Here is a 17,342-nt window from a genome sequence, read left to right on the forward strand (position 1 = left end):
CTAAATTTTTAGGAACTTATTAGAATTGGTGTTTCTTACAAAATGGAATCTCATCATTGTTTTCTTCTTTTGGAAGAAAATTTTCTGGTAAGTTCCTGAGATAGGGTCCTGGATCTGGAAGGTAAAAAGAACTGGGGCTGAAAGAATGTCGATGTTACAAAGGAATGGTCTTTAGATAGTGTGGGTCTTTAAAGAGTAGCTCTGGAGTCTCTAATGGTAGAATTTTAGAGCCCAGGAACCAGCCAAAGAGGAATAATGTTTGTCAATGGAGCATTCTCAGTGTTCCGCAAATCACGCACGTGGGAAATGATCAACTCTGTGTGGTTATATGACTCCATTCAAGGCACGATTTATATTTTTCCCAATATCTTCCTGTTATTTGTGTAAATATCACTACACAAATATCAGCCTCAATAGGCTTCATGTGCTTTCCTAAAACTACCTGGGACAAAAATGGACTGAGCACACAGCCACATTATGAGTTCTGTGAGGCCCTAACACTTTTGCCTTCATGGGTCACTTCCTCCATAAAAGATAAAGTAAAATAAAATAGAATAATTACATTTTATGACTCCATTATTATAAAGACAAATATATTAATATTATATGTTGAAACATTTCTTTGACCTAAAAGTTGATTTTTTTTTTCTGATTATAAAAGGAATTAAAACATTTAGCTGCTTCTAAAAGTATTGTGGGCTTTGGGCACTGAGCCCACTGTGCCTAGTGGAGAGGTCTGTCCTGTTTGAGAGTCTGTACCTTCCCTGTAGGGAAGTCCTCATACTTCAAACTGGCTGGAGATGGTCTATTCTTTTCTTAAAAGATTGCAAAACATATTTTGTGCATAGTTGGTGCACGATAAAATTGATTAAAAATAGTCAGAGATGTCAAGAGTTCTTCTGTAATAATGAGAGTATTTCTCTACTTTTTGTTCCTAATACCTGTTTTAGATCTCTTTATTATTTTGCTAGCCCAGAGTACAGTCCACAGACCAGCAGAACGGCACCACCTGGAGCTTGTCAGAAATGCAGAGTATCAGCCTCCATCTGACACTGAGTCAGAATCTGCATTTTGACAAGATCGCCAAGTCATTACACAAAGCACCTACAATTTAAACAGGGTTGTTCATCATTAGTAGAAATGAAAGAACTCATTCCCTTACCCTCATATAATTGAGGGCTGGCTCTCACCCTTTTCCTATGGCAACAAATGCTGTTCCTTTAATCCAGCTGTTCCCAACTTTGGCTGGCCATTGGAATCACCTGGGGAGCTTAAAAAGCCAAATTCATCGTATGGGCCCATCCCCTAGAGATTCTGAAATAATTAAGTCTGGGGTGGGATTGTGGGGATCAAGTATTTTTTTTTTTTTAAAGCTTCCAAAGTGATGCTAATATGTAGCCAGAATGCAAACTGAGCATTTCCCCACAAGATTTGTCCCCTGGTTTTGATCATTTTGGCCTCTTTTCTCTGTGTTGCATGACCTTCTCAGTCTGAGCAACCAAGTGTATAATCCAGAACTAGTTTCTGACCTCGGAGTCTGACATGCTCTATTAATTCTCAAAGCTCTGAAGTGTTCTCCTAGTATATCCATATTAATATGGAATATTAATTGCCAGCATTTTCTGCATCCTTATTATGTGTCCCATAATCACCTTCACTCAGCTAATTTTCACAATGATTATAAATACTATTCTTATGTTCATTTTATAGTTGAGGAAATGGAGGCTTAGAGAGATTGGGTCTTCCCAAGCTCATCCTATTTCTAGTTCCAAAACTTGTGCCCCACACCCCAAGTTTTTAGTCTTCTAGTGTTGTGCTTTTATTTAGGAAGTGCTGGTAATTTCCCTAACTCATATGTCCAAACATTAGATATACAGTTATTCAGTCTTTGAGAATTATTGGCAAAGGAAATAGAATGCAGAGCAGGAAAGAATTAAATAGATAATAGAATTTGGAGTGGTTATAATCCATTAAAGGAAAGTTTGAAAACTGTGATAAACATTTTCCAAACTGCATAACTGGTGTGATAGCTCACTTAGGAAAACTAGTGTTAACGACTGCAGAGGTGTCCGGTGTCAGGACTGTGAAGATGACCGGGGTAAGAAACAGTCTTTGTCCTTGAAATGACAAGTGAAGGAGGATAAAAGCCTGTAATAGTCCCACATATGCCAGCGGATGGAATTGGGGGCTAAATTGTGTAGTGACAACATTAAACTTGGCCAAAATTCAGAGGGTGGCAGAAACCATGACAATGAAGAAGGGATTTATGGAGGAGTTCCGTCTGAGGATGAATGGAGACTGAATAACTCAAGAGACAGAGGTGAGCTAGGACACTGGTGTAATGCTCACCGGCAAGTTAGAATTTTCCCAACTGAATTACCAACCTGGTTTCTTGTTGGCCTAATGTCTCTTGTCTGGGGACGGAGAATGTGTAGTCTTTGAATTCTAAACCAATGGCCATTGGGGCCAAGCTTAGCACTATCTCAGTGTCCTGAGTGACCTATACCTGGAGCAGCAAAATCAATCAGATGCAGAGGATTATTTACACAATTGATAGCTTCCTGCCGCAGAAATTCACGGGCTTCTTTTAAGGTTGCTAGAGTATACTTTGCTTAATATTTGAACCTAGAGAAGTTGAAAGCCAAGTGCTTATTTAAATATTGATCAAGCTCAGTGCTTGACAGAAGGCAAGAAAATTGCAGATAGCATGATTGTATGTCCTTAGCTGGTGAGGGTTCCACAAGTGCTAGTTTTGCTTGGTTTTTTTTGCTGTTGTTTTTTTAGTCAGAAGGAGTTTGGGGATAACATCTTATAATAGTTGGTCCTCCTCTTACATTTTCTAATTTTTTTCTATCTACACATTTGACAATTTATGCAAAAAAGGGAGTGGGAGGGAGAGAAAGAAAGAAAAGAAAAGACATAATACTAGTGATGTAAAAGGGAACAACAATGAAGGCCATTAACCTATCAACCGTTTTTTTTTTTTTTTTTTTGTTCACCACGGTTTGGAAACCATTTTTGTCCGGTGTGTTGGTTCAGTTAATCTCCAGTAGACACTGTAGGGTTGGAAATGTTTTTTAGTTTTGAAAAGAATATTGTTTTTATTTTTGTCTTGAGAACCTTGAAATTCTGGCAATGATCAGGAACTTTTTTCTTTTAAAGGCAGTGCCTTGGGGTTCCAGCTCTGTGAAGTAGAATGAGCTGGGAGTGCAGCATGGGGTCGCCGGCAATGCCAATTTGGGGCCCCTTTATCAAGGCAAAAGCCCAGACCTTTGGCTTGGAACAGGGCAAAGGACTTCAGAGAGAAAACAGGATTTTCTTGTTGTCTTCTTCAGCCTTGCCCTCTACTTCAGGTGTTCTGACAGCAAGGTGGGCTGGGCAAGGTGAGAGCAGGAAGGGAGGAGAAAATGACCAAAGCCCAGGAAGGGTGTTGTTGACAGCTGTGGAGGGGTGCTCCTTTCTGGCTCGGGGTCTTGGTGGCCAGCTCCCTCGGGCCACAGCCCTGTCCTGGGTCTGTGGGCGGCTGGTCTTCACGCGAAACCCTGAGACTCAAGGTCATTTTGCCTTTCCAGCTGCTATCATATCTGAAGTCTGTTTTAGGAAGGGGTGGCTGAGGGAGAGGTTTCTCCGCTTCGGGTTGTCATCATTTCTAACGGGAAAAGCACGTTGGATGGTAAGGGAGTCCCTCTCACATTGCTATTCATGGTCAAAACCGTGGTTTTCATTAGAATTCTTCTTATGGAGCCACTGGCGGGCAAGAACGTGCAGGGAATCGCAGCTCGCGAAAACTCTGGGCTCGAGGAACGTGAGCCTCAAGCATCAAGAAGGCGTCTGCTGAGGTTCAGGTACGAATTGGGCCACGTTATGTCACAGGTATGGTGGCTTTTGGCTGAGGACAGCGTGGGCCTCCCTTGGGCCCCGCACACCTCCTGTCAGGAGTGGGCAGCTGGCCCCTCGCTCGGGGGCCCAGAGCCCCCGCCGGTCCGGACGCTGGGGGCGGGGGAGGGAGGCCGAGGCGAGCGTCCGCCGGCGGCGGGAGGGGCCCGCGGAGCCCGCGCGGTCGGGCAGCTTCAGGTTTCCTCCTGGAGCCGGTGTCGGGCGCGGCGGCGGCCGGGCCGGGCCATGTGATGCCGGGGCGGGGAGGCGGGCAGGCGGGGATCCAGTGGCAGCCGGCAGGCGCGGAGCGAGCGGGGCGGCCCCCGCGGCGGGCGCAGCTACCACGGCCCGGGAGCGCAGCCTCGACTCCGCCCCCTGGCTCTGGCCTGGCCGCGCCGCCGCCGGGCGTGGGCCGCTTCGGGAGAGTCTCCCGGGCTCCGGCGGCGCGTTCCGGGCGCCCTCCGGCAGGGCGCGGGCGCAGCGCTTCGCTCGCGCGCGGGAGGCTGCGGAGCCGCCGCTTCGGGTAAGTGCTCTTTGGCGGGCTCCATCCCCGCTCTCCCGGCCACACGGGGCGGAAATGTTCGCCCGCCTCACCTGAGTTCGCCTTGGCCGAGCTACTTTCTCCAGGGTCCCGGGGAGGGGCGGGGGCGCGAGGGTCCGTAGGGGTGGAAAGCGGGTGCTGCCGCGGGCCCGGCTGCGCGGGGGATGGCCTCCGCCTCCCGGTGCCTCGGGGACCGCAACAAGTGCAGAGGCTGCGCGGCCCGGCGCGGCGGCGGCAGCTGCGGAGCGTGGGGTCGCCCGGCGGCACGGCCCCTCTCGTCCGCGCCGGCCCCGCTCTGGGGACGGGGAGGGGCGGGTGGAGTCCTGGCCGGTGTCCTTTGGGCCCTGGAGAAGTAAGTGGTCTTCTTTCCTTGGAGAAGGGAGAGCCTCGGAACCTGGGGTCTCCCCTCTCCATCAGTGCCGGGCTCCGGGGTGAGGGTGCTCGGCAGGGCCGGGTCCCAAGGGAGCCGCAGACCAGGCGGAAGCTCAGGACACTAGCGCTAACATTTCTTTCGTGTGGAAACGTGCTTTTAAGGCATCTATGGTTCTTCCTTTCTTTCTTAATTGAAGTGTAGTCAGTTTACAATGTTGTGTCAGTTTCTGGTGTACAGCGTAACACTTCAGTCATACATATACATACATATATTCTTTTTCATTACAGGTTACTGAATATAGTTCCCTGTGCCATACAGTACTTGTTTAGGAGGGGCGGCCAGAATTCTGTCGAATTTCCTTAGATTAACTTACGGATCTGTTTTCCCCTTGGATACCTGGGGTGTGGGTGCTGGGAGTTTCCACAGGGGTCATAATGTGCTTGGCCAAGGAGGCATCCTCGGTTATCCAGCGCTGTGTGGAAGTTGGGTGCTCAGGCTGCCTTGGAAACCCAGCTCTGGTTTCCCAGACACCAATTAGATTTCCAGGAGAGAATCCATCCACCTCCCTAGGAACCCACAGCATCTCTGTATTGACTAAAGCTGGGTGGATTGAGGAATGGCCGCAACTTTTCCCTTCTTGACGCCAGCCTGTGACCCTACAGATCTCCGCAGACCCAGATTTAAAGAGGTTTACCACCAGACCTGTGCCAACTGGGTAAGAAATACAGAAAAAATGAGACGTTTAGAAAGAACTGATCATTGAGGGCGGGGTCCCATTGGGACCCCTGGTTTTCTAAAACTTTTCTATCTTGTGTTCTAGGCCCTGAAGATGTCAGGGGAATTGAAGTCTTGTTTCCACAATAAAAACAAAATCGAAGACCTGTCCTCTTAGGTTCTGTGGGTTGCTCTTTGGACATGACAATCCAAACAGAGTGACAGCTTTACCTAGGAAGCTTCTTAATATATCTGTCCTGGGTTTCTGTATACACATTCTTAAAGCACAGAAGTATTTGCTTTATCTTGATTAATGGCCAAGCTGACTCCTTTGGAGCATTTGGAGTAAAAGAAGTTAATACTGCCAAAACCTTTGGCATTTTCTTATACAACGTAGTATTTCAGTGGAATGTTCTGATGTGCACTTTCTGTGTGATTATTGTGCTCACTAACTGTGATCAAATAGGAATTTGGATAGCAGCAGACCTCATATTTAGTGGTTAGGGAAACTGAGGCACAGAGCTAGCTATTAGGTGTGTGACTCAGATGAATGTCCTGGCTAGTGGGAGAATGGAGAACAGAGAATCAGTGTTTGTCCTGCTTTTGTGTTTTCTTCCTTATCAAACCCACAGAACCCAGCCAACTAAGAACAGGTTATATAACAGGTGTGTCGTTAGACTTTCCTTTGAAGCACCTCTCCTATCCTTTAAGCAGTTTAGAAACACTTAAAGGTAAAGAGGAAAATAGTAGTTGGTAACTAAGGCTCTCTGAAATTTCACCCAGGGCCTCACTTGGGTTTTGCACTTTTTTTTTTTTAAATCATATGAGTACCGCAGAAGAGTTTGGAATATTTTCTCATTGTGCTCTTATAAGAAACTGCTGCTGTAGCTAAGACTTAAATTGGGCAGGAATTTCAGGTGAGCTCTGATACATGACCTCCTTTAGTGTATGCCATATGAGAAAAAGAAATGTGTTCTAAATAGGTGTTAAGACAATAGGGGCATATAATATTACTTCTAAATTAAGCATTCTGTACAAAATTGTCAACCACTATATTGGTACTTAAGCTCTAACTTCAAGTTCTCCCAGAATTTATGACCAAGTGCTGACTCCCCAGAAAAAAGATTTATGGTATAAATGTTAGAAAAACCTTTACGATTGGGACATGGCTAGAATAATACTGCAGAGAGCCCAAATTACTCTTAAACTCCCAGGCTGACTGTAATTTTGTTACGCTTTAATTTACTGATCAGATATGACAGATCTGGTCTATGTAGGTTTTGTCTAATTGCATTTGTATTTATATTGCTTTAGTGAAGCAGAGAAGCTACAGGGTATTTTTCCTGTGACCTTAAATTTGTTATGAACAGATGGGTCAAGCTGGGCAACTCCCCTTGAGAGTTCTAAATTAAAAACAGTGCTATGTATGTTTTTTCACTTGTTCAAGGTGACATTTAAAAAAAAAACTTTAAAATTGAAGTGTAGTCGATTTACAATGTTGTATTAGTTTTTGGTGTTCAACATAGTGATTCAGTTATACATATATATATATATTTTTTTTCATATGCTTTTTCATTACAGGTTACTTCAAGCCATTGAATATAGTGCCCTGTGCTATACAGTAGGACCTTGTTGTTTATTCTGTACATAGTAGTTTGTATCAGCCAATCCCAAACTCCTAATTTATCCTTCCCTCCCCCTTTCCACTCCTAGGTAACCATATTGTCTTGTATGTCTATGAGTCTCTTTCTGAAAAACTGTTATATTTGAAATGCACCAAATTCAGGGAATTTGCCATATTAGGGTTGTACTGTAAATATTATGCCATGCTGTAAGGCTTGAGTCCAAATCCCTTACATAGAGCTGGGCATAGAGATTTCTTTCTTCCCTCCCCTCCTCTTTCTCTCTTTCTCTCTTTCTTCTTCTCTCTTTCTTTCTTTCTTTCTTCTTTCTCTTCTTTCTTCTTCTTCTTTCTCTCTTTCTCTCTTTCTCTCTTTCTCTCTTTCTCTCTCTCTCTCTCTCTCTCTCTTTCTCTCTCTTCTCTCTTTTTCTCTCTCCTCTTTTCTCTCTCTTTCTTCTTTCTTCTTTTCTCTCTTTCCTTTCTTTTTTTTTTGAGGTGGGGGTGGGTAATTAGGTTTATTTATTTATTAATTATTTTTTATTTAATGGAGGTACTGGGGATCAGACCCATGACCTTGTGCACGCTAAGCATGTGCTCTACCATTGAGCTATACTCTCCCCTAGACATACTTTTCTTGTCAGGTCAGAGCGTTTTGTTCTGACTGGATGGTACTCTGCCATTTTTGTCCAGTATCTGTGATCCTTAGTCCTTTTGTTCTTGTCCTGGGGTTAAGAAGTTTTCAAAAGCTCAACGCAGTGTCACTCTGCTGTTTTGCCATCTTGACAGTCTCTATCATGCTCCTCTCTTTCTGTGAACGTTTTCTTATATTCATTCAACAAATATTTGCAGGCCTACTATGTGCCTTTTATTGTTCCTTGCTTTGATTCTCCAGACTGTGGTTTTCATATCTAAGGCAATACTTTTCTGATTTTAGCATTTGACGATCTGTTGCATTTTGAGTGGGCTTCTGCACACTTGACACAAAGATATTGGGCTGATAAAATGTCAGGTAATTTTTTATGTGATACTGCATCTTCTTAACTTGACTGCAATTTTTCCCTTGAAATTTGATCTTAGGCACAATTGTAATTTGCTTATTTCTACCATTATTGCTCCTGGACTTCTTCTCTGGATAACCAGGATAATGAGATTTGACATCATTTTTAATATGAAGGAAAGTGAAAATGTAATTGACTATTGGGCATCTGTTCCAGTGATCTTGGTTTTGAACACTTTTATAAAAAATGTATTTTCATCTTCAAAGGTGTGTTCTCCTACTTTAATCCTTGGTTTATTAATTTGAGGTTTGATTTCTATAGAAAGTTGATGTAAAAGGACTGATTTGTAGCCACGAGTGAAGGCCAGCATAGAGGGTGATGGACAACGACACCTTCGCTTTACATAGTAGCATGTGTAGAACCAGCCTTCAGGGAATACTCTGCCTACTTCAAGTGGCAGATTTTGTTTGACTTTAAAAAATGCTTAAAATGTTTATATACTTCCCAAGTTTCCCTCAAATATACAGGCATTCCCTTAATAAATAATTAAGAAATATATTGCATATATTAATGAAATATTTGGTTTAGCTCTTCAATTCATTATCAAACACTAGTGAACATGCCCTTTTTAAGCCTTGCTCCTCTTCTTCCATCATTTTATAATTTAAAGCAATTATCTCTCATAAACAATAACAGAGTGGTTTAGAGTGGGGACCCTGGAGCCATCATTAGATGGCCCTGGCTCTGTCCTCGCTGTGCCACCTCTCTCTACCTCAGGTTTCCCATCTGTAGAATGGGGATAATCATCGTAGCCTGCCCTCTAGGGTTATTGTGAGGATTCAGTGAGTTAATTTATGGAGAGCCCTTCTAGTGGTGCCTGGCAGAGATTAAGTGCCAGAAAATGATGGTTGTATTTATAACAAATGGGAAATAGACGTTGAAAAACAAGGACCTTGAGCAGGGTTTCCAGGTTTGAGAAGGCAGTGAGGTGTCAGTGTGACCTCAGGGGGAAGCTGGAAGTTTGAGGCAGGGATGGAGGCTGCTGCCTGTGACCCCTCAGCTGTGTAACCTTGGCTAAGTCTGGCCCCTCGGTGGGTATTAACTTCTTCATCTGGTAAAACGGAAAGGAGTAGACCTGATGGTCTCTAAGAACCCGCTGGTTCTAATGTTCTGTACCGTCCTGAAATTTGAAGGTGAGGAAGGCTTTTGTCAAGTCAGCCTTTCCTGTCTTGGGCAGTACGGCCAGGAATGTCCTGTCCACATGGTCAGTACTGTGCCTGCAGTGGGCAGGCAGTCAGCATTTGAAGGGATTATGAAATAATACTATTAACCTATCTCACCTTGATCACCAGACAGTCATTAGGTTGAAAAAACTGAGTTATCTTTCTGGACTTAGTCCAGAGAGATTTCAGACAGGAAAGTCTGGATCCCATGCATGTGGGTCATAGGCTATCCTGCTCCCCTCATGTGGAAGAGGGGGTAGTGTAGCTCGGGGAAGATGAAAGACAAGTGGGCTGATCGTTCTGAATTTTGTGATAAAAAATCTCCACACCTGATACATAGGAAAACATCACCATTAGCCTTTGCAGGGATGTTGGAAACCAGGAGGGCCTGGAGCAAAGGTGGTCTCGTGAAGGGCTTCTAAGTATCAGTGAAGATCAAGAGGTGTTCATTGGGCTGGATAGTTCAGGCTCAGTCCCTCTGGGGCAAGTTTGTCTCTCCCCTCCGATGAGCCCTGTTTATTGTCTGTGCGTAGTCTTTTGTCAACAGTTTCCCACATTTTCCTGCTCCACCAGCCTCCTGATTTGCTGCATGACCAGGTGTTAGTTTCAAAAAGTAGGGTGCTCAGTGACTAATGAGATGATGGATTATTTGAGTCCCTAACCTAGGATTCTGAGCCTGGCTGTTCATTGGAATCACTGGGTTCAGAATCGCTTAGGTTGGGTCTGACATTTTTAAAAAAAAGATAATAGTAGCTACTTAAAGCGTTTCCTAGCCACTTGCCTAACCTTTAGTGTTTCTGGCGTTCTGCATCTGAAATTATCCAGGAGAGGGTAATTCTTATGGTATTCCTTTTAAGCTATTGGCAAGTCACCTGTTTCCTACTGCCTCCCCTTGTGAACCCCCGACTCCCGTTAGTCAGGATTAGTAACTGCCTGTGGGACATGCCATGTACTTCCTGACTTCTTTGACTTTGTCCCTGGTAGACCTCGTTCCTTCTGAGCTAAAGTCTATGGTAGTCCTTAAAACAAGCTCAAACCACTATCTTTCTGAAACTGTTGACTAATTTCTCAACTTTCCAGCTTGGCTGTAGGCCCAGGCAAAGACCCTGATTTAGGCTACTTTGTAAGGTGCTCAAAGCAAAATATATATACATATATTGGTTGGTTAGTAGTTTTGCTAACTGTCATGTCAACAAGTCCGGGTTTACAGCATCCTCCAAAGGCCGATGTTAATGTTTTCCTGTGTACCAGGTGTGGATACCACTGAAAAATACTGGGATGCAGGGGAGAGAAAGAAAATAATTGCTCAAGAAGTTAGATGGCTAGTCCTTCTCAGATGTAAATGAGAGGCTACCTGGACCTCTCAGGAAATGGTACGTTCTGTTTGGGGAAATGAATGAAATTCTTGTTCTGAGTTAGAGTCTTAGGATTGAAAGAAACCTGAAAGATTTTCCTTTAGTGTCTAGCAGATGCGCGGTCCTCCGGTATAGCATACCTCCAAGAGGCTGACCTTTTGGATACTGTCCTTGAATACTTTCCGTGATGGGGAACCAGTAACTGCAAAGACACCCCAAGTCTATTTTTGTTTTCCCCCCTGAATTTTAAATGCACACAATTATATTTGTCAAAGTGTGCAACATGATTTGATGTACATGGACACTGTGGAATGATTACCAAGATCAAGATAATTAACACATTCATCACCTCGCATAGTTAATTTTTTTTGTGATGAGAATACTCAAGATTTACTCTCAGCAACTTTTTTTTTTGTTTTTTTGTATATATGTATTTTTATTGAAGTATAGTCAGTTTACAATGTGTGAATTTCTGGTGTACAGCATAATGCTTCAGTCAAACATGAACATACATATATTCGTTTTCATATTCCTTTCACCATAGTTTACTACGAGATACTGAATATAGTTCCCTGTGCTATACAGTATAAACTTGTTGTTTATCTATTTTATATATGTCAGTTAGTATCTGCAAATCTCAAACTCTCAATGTGTCCCTTCCCACCCCCTTCCACTCAACCCCCTTCCTGCCCTGGTAACCAAGTTTGTTTTCTATGTCTGTGAGTCTGCTTCTGTTTTGTAAATAAGTTCATTTTTTTTTTTTTTAGAATCCACATGTAAGTGATATCATATGATATTTTTCTTTCTCTTTCTGGTTTACTTCACTTAGAATGACAGTCTCCAGGTCCATCCATATTCTCAGCAACTTTTAAGTCTACGATACAGTTTTATGGACCATAGTCACCATGCTGTACATTAGATCCTCATGACTTTTCTTACAGGTCAAGATGTACAGACTTTCAGTTATATCGTCCTGTTTCCTCATTCCCCCAGCCCCAGAAACCACCATTCTATTCTATTTTTATGGAATCTGCTTCTTTTTTTTTTTTAAAGATTCCACATGTTACTGATGTCATGCAGCATACAGTATTTGTCTTTTTATGAGTGGCTTATTTCACTTAGCATTATGTCCTCCAGTTCATCCATGTTGTCACATAAGGCAAAATTTCCCTTTTTAATGGCCGAATAATATTCCATTATGTTACCCATATCACATTTTCTTCATTCATTCATCTGTTTATGGACATTTAGATTATTTCCATGTCTTGACTATTGTGTATAATGCTGCAATGAACATGGGAATGCAGAAACCTCTTTGAGATGGTGATCTCATCCCTTTAGGCTATACACCCAGAATTGGAATTGCTGGATTACATGGTAGTTTATTTTTGATTTTTTGAGGACCTGCCATCCAGTTTTCCATAGTGGCTGTACCAATTTACATTCCAACCAACAATGCATACATTTTCTCTGCACCTTCACCAGCATTAACTCTTGTTTTTTGGTAATAGTCATGGTAACAGGTGTGAGGTGATCTCATTGTGGTTTTGCTTTGCATTTCCCTCATGAGTGATGTTGAGCATCAGTCATATACTTGTTGGCTATTTATATGTCATCTTTGTTAAAATGTCTATTCAAGTCCTCCACCCATTTTAAAAATGAGATTTTTTTTTTTTTTTTTTGCTATTGAGTGATACGAGATTCTTGTACATTTTGGGTATTAATCTCTTATTAGATATATAGTTCATGGATATTTTCTCCCATTCTGTAGGTTGCTTTTTCAGTTTGTTGATGGTTTCTTTTGCAAAAACTTTAGTTTGATATAGTCCCACTTGTTGAATTTTTGCATTTGTTGCTTTTTCTTTTGGTGTCAAATCCAAAAATCATTGCCAGAAGTGATGTTAAGGAGCTTCTCCTGCAATGTTTTCTTCTAGGATTCTTATGGTTTCAGGTCTGACAAGTCCTTAATCCGTTTCAAGTTAATTTGTGTGAGTGGTGTAAGACAGTGGTCTAGTTTTATTTTTTCACTTAGGGATATCCAGTTTTCCCTACACTGTTTATTGAAGAGACTATCCTTTTTCCATTGAGTATTTTTGGTTCCTTGTTAAATATTGACTGTATATGCATGGGTTTATTTCTGAGCTTTAAATTCTGTTCCATTGGTCTATGTGTCTGTTTTTATGCTAGTACCATACTGTTTTGATTACTATAGCATTGTAATACAGCCTGAAATCAAGAGACATGATGCTTCCAACCTAATTCATACTAAGATTGCTTTGTCTATTCAGGATCTTTTGTGGTTTCATGCAGATTTTAGGACAGTTTTTTCTATTTTTCTGAAAAGGCATTGGAATTTTGGTAGGGATTACATTGAATCAGTAGATGACTTTGAGTAGTATGGACATTTTAACAATATTAACTCCTCTGATTCATGAACATGATTATCTTTCCATTTATTTTTCTTCAGTTTCTTCACTGTCTTAAAGTTTTTGGTGTATAGATCTTGGTTAAATTTATTCCTAAATATCTTATTGTTTTTGATGCTATTGTGAATGGCATTGTTTTCTTTATTCTTCAGATGCTTCATTAGTGTATAGAAATGCAACAGATTTTGTATGTTGATTTTGTATCCTGCAGCTTTATTTATTACGTCTAAGTTTTTTGGTGGAGTACTTAGAATTTTCTATACAAGATCATGTCATCTGCAGACAGACAAATTTTACTTTTTTTTCCCTATTTGGGTGCCTTTTAGTTCTTCTTGCCTAATTGCTGTGGCTGGAACTTCCAGTACTGTGTTGAATAGGAGTGGTAAGAGGGGACATCCTTGTCTTGCTCCTGATCTTAGAGAAAAGCTTTCAACCTTTCACTGCTGAGTATGGTATTAGCTGTGGGTTTATCATATATGGCCTTCATTATGTTGAGGTATGTTCCTTCTATACCCAATTTGTTGAGAGTTCTTATTAAAGGATGTTGAATTTTTGTCAGATGCTTTTTCTGCCTTTATTAACACATTTATTGATTTGTGTATGTTTCTTTCTTTTTTTCTTTTTTTAAAATAATGTAAGTGTTGACCACCAGAAACTTCCCTTTTAGAACTGCCTTTGCTATATCCCATAAGTTTTGGTATGTTGTGTTTCTATTTTTGTCTCAAGGTTTTTTGATTTCCCTTTTGATTTTTCCTTTGACCAACTGGTTGTTCAGAAGTATGTTTTAATTTCCACACATCTGATTTTCTGGCTTCCCTCTTGTAATTGATTCCTAGTTTCATACCATTGTGGTTGGAAAAGATATTTGGTAGGGGTTTCATCTTCTTAAACTTGTTAAGACTAGTTTTGTGACCCAACATATGGTCTATTCTGGAGGATGTTCTGTGTGCTTGAGAAGAATGTGTATTCTGCTGCTGTTGGATGGAATGTTTTATATGTTTGTTAGGTCCATTTGGCCTAAAGTGTAGTTCAACTCCGTTATTTCCTTATTGTTTTTCTGTCTGCATGATCTATCCGTTGTTGAAAGTGGGTTATTGAAGTCCCATAATCTTGCATTGCTATCTATTTCTGCCTTCCCATCTGTTAATAAATACTTAATATATTTAGGTCCTCCAATATTGGGCATGCATATAATTACAAACCTTTTGTCGAATTGACCTCATTTTTATCTAATGGTCTTATTTGTCTTTTGTTATAGCTTTTGACTTAAAGTTTACATTGTCTCATAAATATAGCTACTCTTGTTCTTTTATTTTCCATTTGCATGGAATATCTTTTTCTATCCTTTCACTTTTAGCCTATGAGTGTCTTTAAAGTTTAATTGAGTCTCTTATAGGAAGCATATACTTGGGTCTTGTGTTTTTATCCATTCAGCCACTCTTTGTCTTTTAATTTAAACCATTTACATTTAGAGTAATTTAGTTATTGATAGGTAACTTTCTGTTTTCCTTTGTGAATTGCTAATGAGGCCTACTGGGGTTCTCCAACGGTCCTTTTCCTTGTGGGGTGAAATCCCAACGAGGGGATCCTTCTTGGCACCAAGCTGCTCTGGACTGGGGGATGGAGTAATGCAGGTAAGATGCTTCCTATGCTTTTCTATGCTGCCACCCTCAGTTTTTGAGCTCCACAAGGTTTCTGCTGCTGCTTTATTGTAGTGTAGAGCTTTCCCAGAGCTATTTTCATTGGTTTGTAGGTGGTCTATCTTTGGAAACCTTTTGACTGTTAAACAATCTCCTTTGTATTAAGTTTTATAGTCTGCTACTTGGGGGCCATTATGAACAACTTATTTTACGAGACAGCCCCCTACATTTTTGAGAATTAATTCATAGCCTACCTTTAAGCCTTATTTTATTTAAGTTGGAAAATCTGTTTCTTGAGTTCTTGTTAAGTGACATGATTTTGAATCTCCTCATGACCCTGAACATATTACAATTTGCTATATTCTTCTTAAAGTGTAGTACTTCTAGATGCTGACTGACAGTGCAGAGTACAGTAGAGCTATTCCCACCATTGCTGAGACTCCTCCATCCCCTGCCCCACCAGGAAGCACTGAAGCCTCAGAGTTAAGATTATCAAATGCCTATCAGAAAACTGGGGAGGCTTTTAGCTCTGCTAGTTTCTACCTTGTGTTGGGCAAGCCATCTAACTTTGAGCCTCAGATTTTATCTGTTTCTCTCATAGAGTTGTTACAAGGACTTAGTAAGATAATATATGTAAAATGCTTAGCACAGAATCTGGGCTAGAATAATTTCTCAAACAGTGGCTTTCCAACTGTAGTACTTCTAAACAAGGCTACTGACGTGTGATGTTCAGTCATCTCAAAATTACTAAGTTTGTTTTCACACGTGTTGCTGCTGAGCCCCATCTCCTCATTCATGGACATGTGCAATTGGCTTCATAGTCCCATGAATAAACCTGAATAGTTCTCTAAATTTTCCTGTACATGACCATCTGTTCTAGCCTTTCAAAGTCTTTTAGATTGTTTATACATTTATCTTTCACTGCCCGTTTTTGTTCCAAGTTATCCACAGATTTGATAGGCATTTCTTTAATGCCTTAAGGAAATAGTAAAATTGTTACCTAGGCTGAGGTCTAGGGCAGAGCAATTTGGTGTGTCCCTGCATACCTCACTTCACATTGATGTTTATTGATTTCAGTTAGAGTTGTTCAGCTGATTACTTCTATTTGTACTAGCACCTGATTCTTACCCCTCCATCCTGTCATAAGGATATATTCTATGTCAACCAAGTCTGCTGTGCCTCTACTGTGTGGAGTTACATTTAATAACCACATGATGGAATGGGGTTATTCTCATGTGACTTAATCTTGGGGAACCCACTTTGGCTCTAGGCAGCCACTGCTTCCTCTGAGGTACTCAGACATCAGCCATTTAATCTGTTCTAGAATCTTGCTTATAATCAGCATGAAGTTCCTTCTGTCTGTAGTTTAGAATTGGCCTTTTTGAAAATTGACATGACATGTTCCTGTCTCCTGTGTTTGAATCCTGTCATTCTCCACAGTTCCTGATGGGTTATGGGTGGAAAATCTCATTGTGTTCTTTCTATCTTGGCCTGTCTAGCAGCCTGCAACTTACTCAGAGCCCGTTAGTGCTCCCTTATGATTGACTCTCCTACTTACAGACATTCTTTCTGTCCCCTTCAATTGGAGAGTTATCACTCTCCAAGAGGAGACAAAATCTAAACAGATGTAGAAGACTTCGCCTTATCATTTATCTATACTACATCACTGCTCCTATCAGCAGACACATCTATCCCCTCCTTGATGCTCTGGCTTAAAAAAGAAGTTGAAATAAAAATTTGATTATCCTTAGTTTTTTGGCAACCTCATGTTATTTGAGGCTTCAGTCTTTCTGACACAACTCTTAAGAGCATGATATCCTCATTATTTGTTCTGGAAAAGAGGCAGGGAGGAGAAGAAAAACAAAGCAATTCTTTTTTTTTTTCTTTTTTATCATTTTGAGTGGAAAATAGCACAAACCTTGGAACTGGGTGGCCTGGCTTTAGTTTTGAGCTTTGTGAACATAATGATCTCCCCATATCCACACAGAATCCATATCCTTTCCAAATGGAGGTCTTTGGTTATTTCTATGAAAGAAATCTCTTGATTTCTTTAGGTAGTGATTTCATTGGTTGATAATAAAGTTTGGAGGTGGAATTGGATGGGATGGAGTGGCAGAATCCCCACTATATATAAGTATATAGATTTTTGTACAAGATCTTCAGTGTTGCCTTTCGTAGAGTTGTCGGCTTGCAACTTGACAGAAGTTCTCAGGGATGAATTTCTGGAAGTTGCTTTTATACCCGTTATCACAGCCCTTTCATTAGCCAGTTTCCTGTTGGCCACTCACCATTCTTGGCGGTAAGGGGCAACACACAAAACCTGTTATCAGCGCTTTAGTAAGTTTTAAGTTGATGGATTCTTGGGAAGAATAAAATAGAAGCATTTCTCTTAAATTGTATGTTTCTTGTCACACTGAGTTATGTAAAATACTTATGGATTTTTCTTCTCTCATTTAATAACCAGAAATGTTGATAGCTTGCTATTGAATGTAAAACACAGTGTCAAGAATCTTTAAAATCTCAGCCATGGGAATTCTAATTGTTCCTTGTTCTTTACTTAGAAAGGTTCCACGGA

The 17,342-nt window shown here is 41.2% G+C and overlaps 1 protein-coding gene across 1 annotated transcript in view; it reads left to right on the top strand.

Moving 5' to 3' along the window:
- The first annotated feature begins 4,142 nt into the window (after positions 1-4,142).
- ARHGEF28 (Rho guanine nucleotide exchange factor 28) overlaps positions 4,143-17,342 on the top strand; it is a 276,813-nt gene continuing 263,613 nt past the window's right edge. The window contains exon 1 of the mRNA XM_032474203.1: positions 4,143-4,399. The gene's annotated coding sequence lies outside the window, so the exon portion shown is untranslated. The remainder of the gene's footprint in view (positions 4,400-17,342) is intronic.

Source organism: Camelus ferus, chromosome 3 (genome assembly GCF_009834535.1).
Source record: "Camelus ferus isolate YT-003-E chromosome 3, BCGSAC_Cfer_1.0, whole genome shotgun sequence".
NCBI lineage: Eukaryota > Metazoa > Chordata > Mammalia > Artiodactyla > Camelidae > Camelus > Camelus ferus.